General features: G+C 47.8%; 1 protein-coding gene across 4 annotated transcripts in view; it reads right to left on the reverse strand.

Moving 5' to 3' along the window:
• arhgap32 (Rho GTPase activating protein 32) overlaps positions 1 to 3,781 on the reverse strand; it is a 108,935-nt gene extending 105,154 nt beyond the window's left edge. For all 4 annotated transcript variants that reach the window (XM_015382901.1, XM_015382900.1, XM_015382899.1 and 1 more), the window contains exon 1: positions 3,645 to 3,781. The gene's annotated coding sequence lies outside the window, so the exon portion shown is untranslated. The remainder of the gene's footprint in view (positions 1 to 3,644) is intronic.
• Between the last annotated feature and the right edge of the window lie 869 nt (positions 3,782 to 4,650).

A 4,650-nucleotide genomic window follows, 5' to 3' on the forward strand; every position in this document is an offset into this window, starting at 1 on the left:
CCGCCGACTGATCCTGGATCGATAACCGATCCCAGACTGCGTACCGATCCCAGACCGCCGACTGATCCTGGATCGATAACCGATCCCAGACCACCAGCCGATCGTGGACCACCAGCCGATCCCGGACCGCCAGCCGATCCCGGATCGCCAGCCGATCCCGGACCGCCAGCCGATCCCAGAACAATGACCTATCACAGACCGATAATCAATCCCAGACTGCCAACCGATCTAACCAACTAAACTGGGACATAAACGGCTCTAAAGTAGCAATATTCACCACAGAGGTTCTGATTTAGTATCAATACGACCCGACAGACAGACTCGGACGTCTGAAAGCTGGAAAGCTCTTTAATAAAAATGCATCTGAGAGGCAGAGAAACGATCCGCTCACAGACCCTCACTGGACCAAAGGGTCGCCTGGGTCCAGCAATCTGCTCACCTCCAGTCTGAGCAGATCAGTTGGTAGAAACTGGATTAGAGAGTCTGATGCTAGAGGTGGTCTGTCTGTAGACGGCAAACTGCAATTAGCGCTTAGAACGAAGTGACACAATAAACCTTCATCCTGCATCACATCCAACTATGAGGAGAGATGGGATTTTGGTTTCCTCTAAAGTACATGTGATAAACACAAAATACCTGCGACCCATAAATGCATCACCTGCTCTTATCTCCAGTCTCGCTGAGCGGCATATGTACTTTTTTTCACTTAACAACATGGACAAACATGTTAACATGTTAACATCAAACTTTGTTAAAGCTTGAAAATCAAAAGGTTTTGTTTTTAAATAGATTTGGATGTATGACATTTTAACAGTAAACAATAGAAGTTAATGGAAATATTCAAAATCAAAGAAGTTAAATGTATCATTATTTTATGGATTTTAACTTTTAAAGGTAATACAAATGAAGGATTGTGGTATTAGGCAATAAAAGGACATTCGAGGGTGTGAAAACTTTCTGAAAATGCAAATAAATCTCTAAAATATTAAATCTTTGGATTGATTTAGGTTTTATTGTCATGGTTTAGAAACAGCCATCCTCTGCTGTCATTCAGAGGAAGGCGACCAGCCGGCAAATCCTTCAGTTTTCATCGCACCCAATAAAAGCAGACGGCAGAGAAACGGAGGCAGCGCCGCGCCGCCATGGAGGGACGGATATGTAAATAAGCTGCACTCCAGTCTGACGGTTTCTGGGAGCCAACAGGCCAACTTCCAACACAGCAGCTTTTCCTAAAGCCTGCTTCACAGAGAGCTGCAGGGAGACTCTGGCAGATCTGATCCTCATTCTCTGCTGCTGGTAGTGGAAATACCCCGGAAACTGGCTAATCGCCGTCTGAGTCAGTGCCAGGACTGACGGAGGAATGGAATCTCCTCTGGGAACGCGGCGGTGACTCCAGCGGCCGACGTGCGGCGTTTCCCTCCGACGGCTCGGAGTCTGCTGCAAAACCGCTGCACATAATTAATGGACCCCGATGGAAACAAAGGAGGGTTAACCTCAGGGGTCAGAGGTCATGTCTGATTGCTCTGTGGTTAACAGACACAAAGAGGCTGCTGACGGCATTAATGTTTGATGCATATGAGAGGAAGCAGTTTATCGATTTTCCTGCTGATGCTGAGAGAATCAGACTTGGAGTCAAAGACATCATGAAGAACGCGTTCAGTTTACAGCCAGAGAGGTTATTAGACCCACAGAGGAGAGCTTTCCATTATTCAGAAGCTAACAGCTCAGTTAACAGTACGGCAAGCAGTTTAGCCCAAAAATGAGGGAACAAGCAATCAAGTCGCTTTCTGAACGTTGTGTGAGTGAGACCGTCCTGCTGCTCGTCCTCCCAGCTGATCAACGAGCCCCGCTGACCTTATGAGCGAGCACAAGCCCTGCTGACCTCATGAGCGAGCACAAGCCCCGCTGACCTCATGAGCGAGCACGAGCCCTGCTGACCTTATGAGCGTGCACGAGCCCCGCCCACCAACTGGCTGCGTTTGCTAACATTAGCACTGAGGTGAACGGAGTTCTGGGGTCTGTTCCGTTTCCACGGCTGTTCCCTCCAAGGACCCGGTCCAGGTAGACCGGGTCCTTGGAGGTGAAGAGTTTGGCTATGGAATCAAACAGGTCCATCCTTCTCTGGCTTTCACCGCACGTACGCTCTGTTGCCTAGCAACCATGACAGCTGACGCTCAAAGCAGGCAAAGAATAGATGCTGAGCTTCTCACTACTGTTCTGGGTGCTAATAATATTTCTGAGGAGCTTCAGCAGCAGTACCGTCGTCTCAGATATCAGATTTATAGTCTCCACCCTGCAGAGATATTAGAATCTGAGCTTAAATGTCATCCAAACCCATTTATACAGTGACAGATAAAACCTTTAGATAAACCAAACATTACCGCCACATATCTGACTCTATAACCATTAAAAAAACTATTTTCATTCATTTCAGACGGAACTATTTACAGACTGGAATATGTTAAACTGCATTTCCAATATTTACCACTGTTCGGCGCCATTTCCTTTTTTCCTCGGAGCAGCCAGCTTGCTTGGACTCGCGAGTCATGGGTATCCCATGACTCACTCGAATCATGGGATACCCAAGGCTATGGAGGATACTGCGGCGCAATCCTTCAAAACAGGCAATAATAATGAGGAGTCTTCCAATCAGAACAGACCTCAGCGCCGCGCTATGATGTAAGCAATGGTTCAGGTTAAGGTTAGTGCTGGTACTGGTTGGGGCCACCCTCAGGGTTAGGGCATGAAAGGGTTAAAATGATAGCAGTGGTCCTCACTACAGAGAGAAATATGAGAATGAGTGTGTGAGCGGATGCAGCGGTGTCATTACCCCATTCGTCCTGAGCGAACTGAATAATAAGATCCGGATCGTCGAAAACCTACATTATACGCTACTGAAAATACTTATTTATATACTAGAAACATTAAAAAATGCTAAACTACATCATATAGAAAATACTGAGGACTTTTCTGGAAAAAATCCATATTAATGCGTGACGTCACCATAGGACACGCTCAGAGTAACGTTCCTAAGGCTGTTTAAGCGTTTCGCTTTTTTCGTTTTTAGAATATGCGATATTTAGACAAATGAACAAATACCCCCATAGAAAAAGACAAAATAATTTTTAAAAAGTAAGAAAAACAAAGTAGTGGCTCCCCGGAAGTTATTCTGTTTGCACAGGACAGATCGGGTAGTGACCTGCAGAACCAGAACCAGAACCAGCTGATCCAAACCAGGCAGGAAGGAGGGACACCCTGCAGGCTGGTTGAACTCAGTGACTCATCACTGCTGATCCAACAGATGTTCATCCCCCCCTGCAGTAACCTCATCAACCCACAGCAGCTCCTCTGATCCACCCCTCCCTGCTGGATCAGTCAGGCTCAGAACCGGAGCAGCAGGTCCGAAACCAGCAGCGCTTCTGATCGGATCTCCAGATCAGAACCGACCTGATCCCAGCCGGTTCGGTTCTGGAAGAAGGAGCAGTTAACGGATCAGTTCATTCAAACCGTTAAACATCAGAGCCACCGCGGACAATCCAGGGTTCGGTTCTGGTGGCTCAGAACTCCCACACCCACGTGCCCCGTGTTTTTCTCACGCGGAAAGGCCAGAGGAGGTCCAGCCCACGGCCGGAGAGCTACCCTACCTTGGTTTGACCCCTCCGGGACACCGTCCTGTGCTGCTGAGCTGCTAGCTTTCGCTGATTCTGTGTGTCGCTTCACCGCTGCCCGGTTCCCTCCTCCTCATCACGGCCCGAGCAGGCTGAGGTTCCCCTGGTTCCCTTGTTTCCTTGTTGTTCCCTTGTTTCCCTTGGTTCCTCCGGAACTCTGTGCTGTAGGACAGCGCGCCGCCGCCTCCACAGCGGCTTCAGTTTCCCCGTACACAAAAAGAGGCTCCGCTGAGTTAGTCCCGCCGCTCTACCGAGGAGCGGGTACCGGGAACAGCTTCCATCTCTTCCACACCAACACTTGATGAATCCGCTCCTCCTGCTGCTTCAGAGCCGGTCCAGATGAGCGGCTCGGCGGGCAGAGCGGAGTGGAGCTCGGCTGGATCCAGACTGGAGCAGCGGCAGCGGCGCTATCCCCGTGATGCGTTCAGGGACAGTTGGAATCCGGGATTGAGCCAAATGAATTCCGAACAGCCTGGATCTGCTGTCCTACAAAGTGTCCATCTTTCCCCAAATCTAAACACCTTACATTAAAGTTTATGTAAAGAGCTAGAGTAATTTAAACAGATGTTTCACGAAAAGCCATTCTGCAGAAAAGAAAAAAAAAAACATCAGAAAACGTGCTTCCATGACAAACCAGCAAAAGGGAAGACCTTGAACGCAGCTCGGACGGTTACGCCAAGCTTCAAGTAGCACAGAGTCAAAATAAATAAAAGAAATACTTTATCCAGTCCTGGTGTTTAGGAACTACAGCATTCCTCATGTTTTTAAATATTGCACTAAGAGAGAAACAGCCTGATGGACTTTAAAGGAGCTGATGATGCTGGAGGAACTGAATGGTTCTGGTTCTGGAAGACCTGTGGTTCTTGGTGTGGGTTTGGCCCCCAGCACAGTTAAACAAAACAAAACATAATTTAATAAACAAAACATCTTGCTGATTCGTGTTACTATGAAGATTAAATTGTTCAAAGTTACTAGTCCACAT

This window comes from Cyprinodon variegatus, unplaced genomic scaffold (assembly GCF_000732505.1).
Source record: "Cyprinodon variegatus isolate N-32 unplaced genomic scaffold, C_variegatus-1.0 Scaffold269, whole genome shotgun sequence".
Lineage (NCBI taxonomy): Eukaryota > Metazoa > Chordata > Actinopteri > Cyprinodontiformes > Cyprinodontidae > Cyprinodon > Cyprinodon variegatus.